We start from the raw sequence: 14,161 nt of genomic DNA, 5'->3' as shown, positions 1-14,161 counted from the left end.
CCTTACGCTCAAGATGCCAGGCCCTCGTGGAGTCATCATGGTCAATGGAAACACGGAACGCTCCCTCCGAACGAAGGAACATACAGCGGCTCTCGCAGCAGAAGTACAGAGCAGCCTTTTAAGGCAATTTTCGAGTCCGGCCGTTAAACGACCGGACACGGCCAAATGCGCCCGGAGCAACATCAACCAAGACCACCTGGCACGTTCCGAGCACGCGTAGCAATGCGGCCTCAACCCCAGCCCTTGCACAATTGTAAGATAAACTCTCCGCGTACATAATTACGCCCTGGAGATACCATGGGCATAGGGGGAGAGGCACAACCACAACAGACCCAGAGTGCGGTTCGACCACACCAGGGGCTCCCAAGTGTGTCGCTCTTTTTATCTTTTATTTCTCTCTTTTTTATACAGAACTCTGTCCGGCGGCGAACCTGCCGAACTCATGATGCAACATCCAGGGAGGGACAAAGGCTGCAACGAACACTCAGGTGGTCTCCATTACGAGCATTAAATTTGTTAAATACACCATTCCGCGGCCTACCCCTGGAGGGAGACGCCTTTAATTCGTCCAATCCCTTGCTTTCCACACTATTTGTATCATTTCGCACTCATTATACCTGGGGGCTTCTTTACCAGAAGCTTAATTATAAGGGCTTCATGCCCAGCACATGTGTCAAGCCTCCACATGTACCTTTTATTCACCATTATATGCATCGATATGACTTAAGTTTTGGCCAAGCTGGGTTGCCTGGCTCCTGTGCTTACCCCTACGTTCCCGATTGTTCGGCTAGGAGGTAAAGGGAGCACCTCTGCGATTGTTACTGCTGGGTCAGCCGGATGTGTACCTCAGACTGGGTGAAGCTGAAAGCTAGCGTTCTTAAGGGAATATTCGGTCGGTGACTTAAAAGATGATTTTTTATCCACTTATTTATCTGCCCCCAGATGTTTTTCTGCTTTTTTCGCAGTCCGGACATGCACTTTAGGGCATGCCACCCCCAGAGGAAAGGAACCCTTAACGGAACTATTCTCCCTGGAAGATGTTTCTTACTACCCATGTAATATAACATAACTAGTTGGGCACTTGTCTGATAAAGCACTAATGACCCCTACGCCTGGTCTCCATGCATACCAAGGTTGTTTCATAACCAAGAAGGTATTCGGACACACTCCGGACTCTAGGGTCCCGAGGTCGAAGCGAAAAGGTCGGCAAAGACAAACGATCTATAATCCGGCTAGAAGGCATTTTACATGTCATTTTATAATACATTGTCAAATCGACTGATTATATTCTTCCTCAATCCCGTCTAACAGGTTGTCTAAGTTACAGTCCTGTTGGGAAAATTTAGTGGCCAACTCTACTTGGCCATATACTAAACTCACAGGGATCTCCTTCCCATCGGGCCCCACAGGTCCGACTTCGGCCATGTGGTTGGGATCCGCCTTCTTGTACCGCGTCTTTACCATGGCCCAGGCCTCCCTGGCACCTTGGCGGCAGGCCGAAATCTTCCATTAATGGAAGCGCTGCCGCACTCCTTGAAGCTTCTCCGCAAGCTCCCCAAGACCCTCGGGTAAGGAGAAGGCTGGCCATAAAGCCTGGATGACGCTGCTCATTGCCTGCCGAACTCGTTCGATCAGTTGCAACAATTCGGGAAGTTGATCACCCGTTGATACGGGCATCTCCTCCACAGGGCGACCTGTGAGCATACCTACAGACATATTCTGTCAAATTGACTTCCTCGCCGAACTCTTCTTTTCAAAGGAGTTCGCTCAAGCACTTACTATATATGCCGCGACGAAGCCGATGATTCTCCTTAACGGAGCCCGACAGCTCGGCCCGAACGCCTTTCAGCTCTTCTCCAAGCTGGGCATGGGCATCCTGGAGCTTGTTCCTTTCATGCTGCACCTTATGCAGCACCCTCTCGCCGACCTTTAGTTGGCGCATAAGTTCTTGCCTGTCCGGATCTTGTCCGGCAGCACCTGCAACGTCATTTTTTAGACTTGCGCAAAGGCCAAACGCTACTTATCTTTCTAAAATAATGCGTTACCAGGAGAGGTCCCTGTGTTTCCTCCTGCGCCAGAGAGTGCGGCCTCAAGTTGGGCCTTGCACTCTTGCAGCTCCTGAGACAGTTGGGTATTCTTCTCGGTAAGATCCTACGTTTCATATGATCCTTAAATCAGTTAATATAACTACTTTAAGTCTCGGGGGCTACTGGCATATATAACTATTAAATTCTCTTACCCGTATGTCTTTTACATACTGCTCCGTGGCTCTGGTAAAACCATCTTGAGCAGCACGAAGGTGCGCGTCCCCCGCGTTAAAGGCATTCAACGCCTCGGGGGAGAAGCACGCGTCACGAAATACTGTCCGGCGGCGCCTGTGATTCATGGCACTCTCCACCTCAGACTTGGTGGCGGACAGTCTGTCGGCATCCTCCGTCGGAGGAATGTCCGGCTCGCGCCTTGCGCTCGCCTCCCCCTCCAGACCAGGTGCTGGAGCCTGGCTGGTAGAGGTTGGATTGGCAACCTCCACGCCCGCAGTCCGGTGGGCTCTTTTTTCCCTACAAAAGTCATGAGCACTCAAACGCTTCCTAGGAACATTGCTCTAAATAATGAATTGTGAGCTACACCTTTGCGGTGACGTTTCAGTCCGCGCCGCGCTCCTCTTCCGCCTACTGGTCCGGACTGGCCTTTGTTGGTCAGCCACCGCGGGCTCGGCTTCTCGCCCTAGGGGCGCCACCTGCACAGCGCCATAATATACGGTGGTCAGAAATAAAAAAAGGAAGGAATGACGGTGTCAGGACTTCAGTCGCAATCACCTGGGAAGCCGGATATAGTCCGGGATAGTTGGCCATGATGGCGACTAAAGCATTGTCCATGCTGAGCTGGTGGAACACCCCGTCGATTAGCTCCACCTTTATGTCCGGATCCTCTTCGGAGGCCGGATCCTGGGATCTCTCTGGATCCTCGGGTTGCGGAGCTGGACTTAGCATGTCCTCCACGATCCGGCGCAGCTCCTGCGTCGAAAGAAGAACACAATATAAGAAACTTAAGTTTCAAAAAGCATGGGTCGGGCATGCAGAGTGTTCGCTTACCCAAGGCCGGGGATTATTCATGGAGAACCCATTTAACGGGTTCGTCCGAAGGAAATCCTCCTTCTCCCCCTTATACAGGCCGGACAGGATCGTCACCAGGTCTTCGACCGAATCCGGCCCTTTGCGGCCATGACGGGTGGCATCGTCCTCCCCGTTGAAATCCCACATGGGGTGGCCCCTGTATTGTAGTGGCTGCACCCCCCGCATAATGCATGTTGCCATGACTCCAATCATGGTCAACCCGGAATGGGCCAGTAACCTTATTCGGCCCATCAAATAATGGACGCTCTTGTCTTCCTCTAGTTGGGGGCTCCGCGGACGCCAACTAAGGCGTTTCTTCAGAGGAGCATTGCTGAACTCCGGGAGGCCGATCCGAACAGGGTCCGGCAGCGGAGCGTCTTCTATATAAAACCATTCCGAAGGCCAGTCTTCGGACGCCTTCTTAGGGGTTCCGGATGGATATCCGGTCCCGGCAATGCGCCATATTTCGGTGCCGCCCACTTGATATATGGACCCCTCGTGAGAGCGGGGTACAAGGCAAAACAACCTCTTCCACAGCGCGAAATGGGGCTCGACGCCCAGGAATAGCTCGCAAAGAGCTACGTAACCCGCAATATGCAGGATTGAGGCGGGCGTGAGGTGATGAAGCTGGAGTCCGTAGAACTCCAGGAGCCCGCGGAGGAATGGATGTATAGGAAATCCGAGCCCCCTTATCAGATAGGGGATGAAGCATACCCGCTCCCCTTTGTTGGGACTTGGGGTAACCTCCGCTTGCTTCCCACCTTTGTAGGTGGCCAGCCCGGCTCGAACCGGAACCATAAAGGCCGGAGGGAGATATCCCCCCGCTTGGAGCTTCACCAGCTCGTTGTGCGGAACAGAGCATCTCCTCCAATCTCCTGGCAAAGGGCTGGGAGTGCGAGAAGAGGAGCCGCGTTGACGGTCCATGGTGGAATGGATTCTTGGTCGAAAGCGCTCCGATGAGTATTTGCGGGAGGAAGATGGTGATTTGGATCTGGATTCTTGCCTTCCTTATAGGCAGATTATTCGCACAACTAGCGGGTAAAACATAAAAGACACCCTGGCTTTTCACATTCGCGCGACGTGTGGAAGAAGGCCATTATTGGGCGTGGAAGCCAAGACGCGCAACATTGATGAGGAAGTCGGACACTGTTCGGCAGGTACGTAGAACTTGAAGGAGAACCCGCCTTGCAACGCCGAAGACTACACACATGCTGGACTTATCGTCATTGAAGCCTGGTTCGGGGGCTACTGAGGGAGTCCCAGATTAGGGGGTGTCCGGATAGCTGGACTACCATCATCAACCGAACTATCATCGGCCGGACTATCATCATCGACCGGACTCCAAGACTATGAAGATACAAGATTGAAGACTTCGTCCCATGTCCGGATGGGACTTTCCTTGGCGTGGAAGGCAAGCTTGGCGATACGGATACGTAGATCTCCTACCATTGTAACCGACTCTATGTAACCCTAGCCCTCTCCGGTGTCTATATAAACCGGATGGCTCTAGTCTGTAGGACACGACAACAACAACCATTACAATCATACCATAGGCTAGCTTCTAGGGTTTAGCCTCCTTGATCTCGTGGTAGATCCACTCTTGTAAACATCCACAATATCAATATCAATCAAGCAGGACGTAGGGTTTTACCTCCATCAAGAGGGCCCGAACCTGGGTAAAACATCGTGTCCCTTGTCTCCTGTTACCATCCGCCTAGACGCACAGTTCGGGACCCCCTACCCGAGATCCGCCAGTTTTGACACCGACAGAGGGGCCGCTTGCTGCCGAGGTGCCGACTGGCGTATTCTTCGCACACCTGGGTGCATTAAGCTCCAATGCCCGCGCCGGCGCCGGAGACACCAATACCGCCTCCGCCGGAGACATCAATGGCGCCGCCTGCGCATTGTGCGAATTGCTGGCCATGAAGCTGGGAATTAGTGCCGGCCCCTGTTGGCCGCCTGCAATCCACGCCTGCAGCCCCTCAATCAAGGTAGGCACAATGGCGGTGATCGTCGCTCCCAGTTGGTCTCGCACTTGCTCTTGGATCATCTCCGGAATCCGGGCCACTTGTGCCTTGAGTTCTTGAACCTCGCGCGACTAGCTTTCCGAGCTGGTCTTTCTCTCCTTTCACCCAGCGTTATAGTATTCTGACCATTTTGTGGACAAGCCTTTGCCGGCCACACAACCAGATGACGACGGCTTACTGAACTTATCCTTGTGTTTCATTATGTTCAACTCCGTATTTAAAGTGGTGTCCCAAGGGGAGCTCTGAGACGACCCCGCGCTACTGCTTTCAGTGTCCTGCGGAAGGAACGTGAACCATTTAGAAGTTTGGCTTCATTAATTAGAATGTAACCATATGGAGCTAATTACGCGGGGGTGTATTCCTTACCAGAACAAGCTCATGCACCTTGGTCTTCGGATCTGTGGTAAGCTCCTTTGTTACCGGGTCCACCTTGTGTCGGGCCCTAACATAGCTCCTGGTCTGCTTGTCACGGTATTTATCGAAGAGGGGCGGTAGGTCTGCCTCAGCACGCTCCGCGTCCTCCTTGTCCCATATAGGTTCCGGCACTCTATAACCGCCAGGACCGAGTTTTTGGACCCCTAAGTTCAAGTCCCGCATTTCTTTCCCCTGCTGACTTGATTCCGCGGATGCATTGCTCTCACACTTGATCTTGAACTCCCGGTAGTCAGCTTCGATGATTGAAGGATTTTTCTCCTTGATCTTCTCATAACTATCACCACGTAGAATCCCATGCCTCACCGCGGCTCTCCAAGTAGACAGGGCCGTGATCATCTTCGTGAGGGCGGCATTGTTCACTTTATTCCCTAAGAGGCGTGTGTTTGCAAAGTCACCGGGGAACTTGTATCGTTCGTGCAGCTTCGTGAAGAGGAGGTTGCGCAAATTCCCTCGGTCACGATGCCTTAGGTTCTTGGTGTTGATCGAGACGGTGCTCCGGAGAATGCACCCGAGTTGTCCCGCATACCCACTAACTAATTCTTTAGGCACCGATGGATACCCACTGGAGGACACTTCAGTAAATTCCTCCTTGACAATGCCGAGCATGTTCGGGCGCCGGTCCTTCCGTTGCCTCTTCGGTTGGCTGCCATCTGTGCGTGCGCTGCCATCATCAGTGGTGACATCCTCGGCGGCACCATCTGTGGTGTCATCCCCTAGGCCACTAGGGGTTGTGTAGTCGGGATCGGTGTCTTCCGCGGCATCCTCATAGGAGTGAGGTTCTTCCTCCATCTCCTGGGAAAGCTCCCAGAATGCCTTGCACGAACCACCAGCCTCATCGTTGTGGGCCATGTACGCTCTAAATAGGAAAAAAGTTTGGTCAAAAAGTTGGTTATTGTCAAGGAACAAGATCTCTAAGTTGACCAAATAACCTAATTCTCGAGGAATGTCGCTAAAAAGTTGGTTATTGTCAAGGAACAATTGAGAGATGTTTCTGATATTGCCTAGGTATTTTGGGATGGAACATGTTAGTGTGTTGTTCCTAAGGTCCAAGTCCCTTCCTAACCCCCTTCTTCTTGTCTCCTCTCACTATCTCTCTCACACACATGGCAAGCAAGAGTGTCTGAGTGTGTGAAACAAATACTAAACTAATCCAAGGGCTGAAAAATTGATCAGATTGCAGTTTTCTTTCTTGGGGCTTCGGTGTGCGGTACAAAACTGAATTTTGGAAATCTACAGAAATTGTTAGGAATTGTCTTAGTCAAGAAGTGCTAGCAAATGGCTTAAATGTATCAGGTCCTACTCTAGTTTACTCTAGTTTAGGTTGCAGTAAAAATGCATCACTATGGAGTATCAGGTCCCTAGAAAAAATGCACTACAGAGCAAGCAATAATGCTACTCAATTTTCACAGATTAAAGGAATACTGACTGCAAGCAATATTGAAAAATTACAGCGAATCAAAATTGCAAAATTCAGTACTCCATAACATTACTGAAACTTTACTGTGCTTGGAACTATACTGAAACTTTACTCCATATATATATGATCATTTTTGTTTGAAAAGTTTCATTTAATTTTTTGTGGAGTAGTTTTAATTAAATAAAGTTTTTAACTTCTTGAGATGAGAGAAATGAGAAGAAGAGAGAAGGGCTACTGCTTGCAAGCACAGCTGCTTGCAAGTCCTATAGTAAATGGTTTCAGTTAAACATCTATTATTTATTCCATAAGAACAGCAAATCAACTGCATTTGTCCTACATTGAGCCTGATTTCCCCTGGCACGGTGAGCCAATTTTATTCATTTGCATCTTCTTTGAAAAAATGCAGTTGGAAGATCACCCACTATGTCGCCTAAAAAAAGTCATGCCAAATACACATACATTTAGTTTATCGAGTGATGGAAAAAAATAGTTGATCCTACTTAATTAAGAACTAAGATACCCCGGCCCATGCATTAGTCGCAAGTACCCCATATGTCCTCTGTTTAGCAAAGTCATGCTAAAATTAACAGAAAATTTCAGCATGACCTTTGCTGAAAATAGGACATATGGAGTACCCGAATTTGCCGGAACGGAAGTTAATTGACATTCCGGCAAACTCAAGGGCCTCTCGGGGTACCTGCAAAACCACTATCCCACCCCCGCCCGCTGCAACCCCACAACATCCACAATATCATCACGACACGATGGTCAGAGAGAAAACCCAACAATATATCTTCTAGCCATGAAACCCTACCCTGATTCTCCTTTCTTCCTCTTTTTCACTTAAACCTGCAAACATGTAGGGAAAGCAATTAATACAAGGCACAAAAATCCTAGGTCACACCTTTAGCCTTTTTGTTGGCTCAGACATGAAGCCAAAAGAGAACATTTTCAGATTTCTGCACAGATACTCTGTAGCTATCTAGTATTGCTTTCAGTTTGACATAAGCAGAATCAAAAACATATACTGCTGCCATGGAGTATTTAAATTAGTACTTCTATGAATTCCATTTTTTGCATATACTTGCCATCACAAATTTCGGCTGATTCTAATTAGTACTTGAGGTCATCTTCAAGGAGTATATAAATTATTATATGAAAACTTTACAAGGCAATGTGCTACTTGCTTAAATCCCTGTCCAATGCTATTTACAAGACAAACAACAGGTGGCAAAGCCCAGTGTTAAAAAAAAGGCCTCCATCACAAAATGGAAAATATGTTGGCCTGTGAAGAGGTGAAACCACTAGGTATGATTGCTGTACAGAATTTACGCAGCGCCCTGATGCTTAATTAGTTAAGTTTGAAACTTCATACTCATCATATACCTGCCTACTTGGGTGCCTACCAAAAACAAACAACAGGATTTCCATACTAAGATAGACTTTCACCATCACAGATTCCAAACAACCTGGCCCTAGTAAGGGAACGGACTAAAGAAACTGACAAGAAAATTAATCAAGCTAGGACACAACACGGCAAAATGTATACTATAAACAGGGGATAGTCGACATATATGCATCTCCAGATAGTATCATTCAACTATAACACACCATCGCCCCTCTAATAACTCCTAGAATTCTTATTCCACAATAGATATTATCTAGCTTCTACTAAATGCAAGACCAAATAGAACCGCTTTATATTTTTCTTTTTTACATCAAAACTAAAACACTAGTCAAATACAGTAGGAAATATATTGCATCCAACTATCATAGATGCAGTGCAAGTGTGTAACTACTGATAGCTGCTGCTGCGCTCCTTGAGCTCAGCCCTTATATTTCGAACAATCCTATACAACTATATCTACCTGAATAGAACATAACAGCTTTGACCAAACAATCAACAAGAGGAAAACAATCAAACATCTTGATCAGCAAATGAATTAGTACTGATTTATTCACACTACTGAACTTTTGCTCTTATACTTGCTCTTATAACATATAGTCTAGATAAACATGACATAACCATACAACAAGCATTTCAGAGGGATAGCACCATCTAGAGAAGCTGGGTTGTAGAGATTCAAAGAGGACTACTCATTCCTAGCTTATAGGGTTAAGGAGAAACACAAACATCTCCTCTCCTCTCTGCTTATAGCTCATTCCTTCAAGTCTCTGTCCAATGCTATTTCTTAAATCTTTGAATTGCTCGAGACTAGCAGAGGGGTAGCTGCCGTAGGCCTCAATTATGACCACTAAACAATGCTAGAGCAGAGATTAAATTAGCACTCTACTAACGATGCAGAAAACATAGGAGCACTGCTATGACAGTTGCTGACTTGCTATGGCAGTTGCTGACCAAAATTAGACATTTTTGAACCTAATTTGACCTAAATTCGAGAGGGATTTGACCTAAACCTAGCAAAAGAGAGAAGAAGAGGGCATGGCCGGGAGGGAGGAGAGGAGGAAGAGAGGAGAAGAGAGGCAGAGGGAGGAGGGCAATGAAGATTATCTGACCATGATGAGGTGGTGGCCGGAGCGGAGACGACAGAGGGCGGCGACGGCGAGCTTGGGGGAGGCGGGAATAGACGGCAGGGAGGTCGCGAGGTGCTCGGGCCTCCTCTCCTGGTGGACGCAGGCCTCCTCCTCTTAGTGCTCTAGCGGCGACTCCTGCGGCAGGGGCGCGGGGGCGGCGGCACACGTAGGGGCGACGACACAGTGGGTCGGGCCAGCGGCACGCAGTGGGTCGGGGCTGAGAGAGATGTGAGATTGGGGATTTTAGTGGAGGAAGGGTTAGCAATGGCGCACCTCCTAGCGGTGCGCCATTAGTAACTTTTTTTGGACAGCAATGGCGCACCTCCTAGCGGTGCGCCATTAGTAACTTTTTTTTGGATAGCAATGGCGCACTTCCTAGCAGTGCGCCATTAGTAACTTTTTTTTGGATTTTTAGTTGCATTCATTTGTGAATTGGTAAAACATTTATGAATATGAAAAAATATCACCAAATTTGAAAAAATATTCATGAATTCAAAAAGTGCCCATGAAATTTAAGCAGGAAAAGGGACACTGAAAAATAAAATACAAGAATAAATATAAATAAAAATTTGTATATCAATGGCGCACCTCCTTCGGTGCGCCATAAATACCTTCATAGCAATGGCGCACCCTCCCTGGTGCCCCATTACTAACTTTTTTCTTGAATTTTTAGTTGCATCTAATAATTTTTTAGAAAATGACGATCAAATTTGAAAAAAAATAATGAATGTGGAAAAATATCACGAGATTTCAAAACATTTATGAAAAAAAATATGAATATGAAAACATTTATGAATATGAAAAAATATCATCAAATTTGTTATTTGAATTATTTTTTTGGATTTTTACTTGCGTCTAATAATTTTTTAGAAAACATATATGAATATGAAAAAATATAATCAGATTTCAATATATTCATGAATTCAAAAAGTGCCGCCCATTTCCATATGTCGAAATACAATCAAGAAATAAAGGCTAAAATTTAAATACAATCGATCTTAGCTAGCTATCTTTTCACAATCTTCTTGTCCTTATTTTTCGCACATGGAGTTCTTCTCTTGAACGGACGTCCTTTAGGTAGGGTGGTCCTGCTTCTTCTTGTGGTGTATGCTGGTACTTCATCATCGTCGTCATGTTCCATCTTCAGGTCGCCGTACTTGTCGAAGTCTTGCTCATTGGCGACTCCATCCATTCCGATGATCTTCCTTTTGCCTCTCCTCATGACAACACGACTGGCTTTGACGGGTCGGTAATGAAGAAGCATTGGTCCACTTGGGAAGCCAGTACCCATGGCTCATTTTTCGCGGTGACGTTTGCGCCCGCGGTGTTGGATTTGGCTTCGGGTATAACCATGGTGTTGAAATACCGGTCTTCTTTTAGGACGCTCTTGGCCCATCTGACACGGAACATTAGGACATTCTCTCCAGCGTAGCTCAGCTCCCAGATCTCCTCGATCCTTCCGTAGTATCTGTCCTTGTCGTTACCGGTGTATGATTCCATCGTTACCCCAGAGTTTTGATAACCATCGCTCTTCATGTCCTTTCCCTCGGTGTAGAATGTGTAGCCGTTGATATCGTACGCCTCATACGTCATCAGGTTGTGCTCGGCGCCCTGTGACAAGGCGAATATGAGTTGTTCTTCCGCGGAAGAATCGTCATGTAAAGGGTACGACAGAAACTTCTCCTTAAACCAACGCGTGAAACATGAGTTATGCTCTTTGATTATATCTCCGTCCGTCCTCTGTTTGCCTCAGTCATTGTACGTCTTCTAAATAAAGGTTTTGTGCTCTACCACCCAAGGATCGACCAGGTCTAAGTGTTGTAGCGCGACTAGGTTTGTTCTTTCAAAGTCGGCGAGTCGACCCTCGAAGTCGACATGCATTTCGCGTCGACCCTCACGGTGACCCCATCCAGCGAGTCTACCGAGGTGCCTGTTGACGGGCAGACCAACGGGGTTCTCGATGCCTAGATAATTGGTGCAGTAGGAGATGCACTCTTCGGTTAGAAAGCCTGTGGCTATGCTTCCCTCTAGACGTGACATGTTGTGAATGTATCCTTTGATGACACCATTCATCCTTTCGAACGGCATCATGCTGTGCAGGAACGTTGGCCCGAGTTGGATCATATCCTCCACGATATGGACTAGCAGATGCACCATAACGTCGAAGAATGCGGGTGGGAATTACATCTCAAGCTCGCATAGTATCACCACGATCTCTTCCTGTAGCCCTCTGAGTTGCCTCACGCCAACCGACTTCCGAGAGATGACGTCGAAAAAGTTGCATAGGCCAAAAAGCATTTCACTGACGTGCGCGTCCATGATCCCACGGATTGCAACTGGAAGTATCTGCGTCATCAGCACGTGACAGTCGTGAGACTTCATCCCGCCGAACTTCTGCTTCGCTGAGTCTAGGTATCTGCTTATCTTCCCCGCGGACCCGTAAGGAAGTTTTACTCCTATGAGGCAGGTGAAAAACTGCTCGATCTCCTCCTGACTTAGAGTGAAGCACGCAGGAGGGAAGTCATTTATGATCTTCTTGGCCTTTTTGCCTTTGCGACGACTTTCCGTGTCCTTCTCCTCCTCCTCCTCATCATCATCATTTGCATGAAGCTCCTCCTCGATGCCCATTGATTTCAAGTCTGCCCTTGCTTTCGGCCCATCTTTGGTCCTCTCTGGCATGTTGAGCAGGGTACCAAGCAGACTCTCGCACACATTCTTCGTGATATGCATGACATCAAGGCTGTGAGGCACACGGAGGATCTTACAGTACGGCAAGTCCCAGAAAACAGACTTTGTTTTCCATACCTTCAGCAGTGGCTCTGGCGCCTTTCGCTTCTTTCCCGGCTCTAGCGCCTTTCCCGGCGGTGGGCACTCTTTCCAATTTTTCAACAACTCATCTATTTGCTCGCCGCTCCTCGTACGCGACGGTCTTCGGTGTTCGGTTTCACCATCAAACAGATCCTTGTGTTTTCTCCATGAGTCATCGTCGCGAAGCCACCTTCGATGTCCCATGAACACGGTTTTTGAAGACCCGGGATCTCTATCTAGCCGGCGATACGTTGTGTCATCCATGCACCTGTCGCATCCAAAAAATCTGTGGACCACCTACCCCGCGACATATCCAAAACCAAGATAGTCGTGCACCGCCGTGAGCAGTGCGGCTCTCATAGGGAAATATTCTTTCTCTGCGGCGTCCCACGTATTGGCTGGCATTTTCCACGACGTGTCTAGCTCCTCTTTCAGTAGCCCCAGATACAGATTGATGTCATTCCCTGGTTGTTTTGGCCCTTCAATAAGCATACTCATGTGAATGTACTTCCTCTTCATGCACAACTAGGGGGGAACGTTGTACATCCACACAAACACAGGCCAGCTGCTATGTGTGCTTCTTTGGCTACCAAACGAATTGACTCCATCAGTGCTCGCGCCCATCATGCTTTTCCTTGGATCGTCCCCAAATTCTGGGTGTTCGAAGTTCAACGCTTGCCACTGGCTTGCATCCTTAGGGTGACTCAGCATCTTGTCTTTTTTATTTATCTCCAGATCATTTCCGTCATCTTCTCGCTTCTTCTCCTCCCTATCCGCGTGCCAACGCAGGAGCTTTGCTACCTTAGGGTCCGTGAAATACCGCTGTAGACGAGGAGTGATCGGAAAGTACCACACCACTTTTCGAGGAGCTTTCTTTCTCTTCTTGTATCGAGTGACGCCGCACACCGGACATATGGTAGACTCCGCGTGCTCGTCTCGATAAATGATGCAATTGTTCATGCACACATGGTATTTCACGTGCGGTAAATCCAGAGGACACACGATTTTCTTCGCCTCCTCGAAACTGGTCGGGCACTTGTTCCCCTTGGGAAGACGTTCGTGCCAGAATGACATGTTCTCGTTGAAGCATGCGTCGGTCATTTTGTGTTTTACCTTCATCTCCAGAGCCATGAGCATTACTTTCAGGCGGGTATCCTCGGGCCTGCATCCTTCATACAATGGAGTAACCGCGTCTATCTCCAGTTGATCCAGCTTGGCTTCCTCTTGGGCGGCAACTCTTGCGTTATCCGTCTGCTTGAGAAGCAGCTCTTGAATATGAGGGTCCTGCACCCAGCCCATCCATGGTCCATCGTCGTCTGCTCCGGCATCTTCATCTTCATGATCATGCCCTTCGTCTGCTCCGGCATCTTCCTCATCATCATGTCCGGCATCTTCTACATGATGACTGTGTACTGCATCTACTTCGTGATCATGTTCTGGAGATTCTTCGTCTTCTCGCCCGCCCTCGCCGCGGTTGTCTTGCTGCCCTTCCTCATTTCTTGCCCGGCCCCCATGGACGACTTCATAATCATCTTCATCACCTTGCCACTGATAGCCATCCATGAAACCACGCAAGAGTAGGTGGTCCCGCACCTGTACGGAATCTGGGTCCATAAGCTCTTCAGCTTGCATCTTCGACACAGACATCTTATCTCCATCTCGTTCTTTTGAAGCATCTCGGCCTTCTCGGAGCTCAAAAACCTATTCACGATGCCTTCGGTCATCGTGCGGACCATGGTCGCCTGCGGGGTAGAAAAAAATGATATTTTAGAACCCAATTTTTTTTGGCATGACTTTGCCTAAAAATAGGACCAAAAAGAATGCAT

This window comes from Triticum aestivum, chromosome 2B (genome assembly GCF_018294505.1).
Source record: "Triticum aestivum cultivar Chinese Spring chromosome 2B, IWGSC CS RefSeq v2.1, whole genome shotgun sequence".
Taxonomy (NCBI): domain Eukaryota; kingdom Viridiplantae; phylum Streptophyta; class Magnoliopsida; order Poales; family Poaceae; genus Triticum; species Triticum aestivum.
This window is presented reverse-complemented; position numbering follows the sequence as displayed.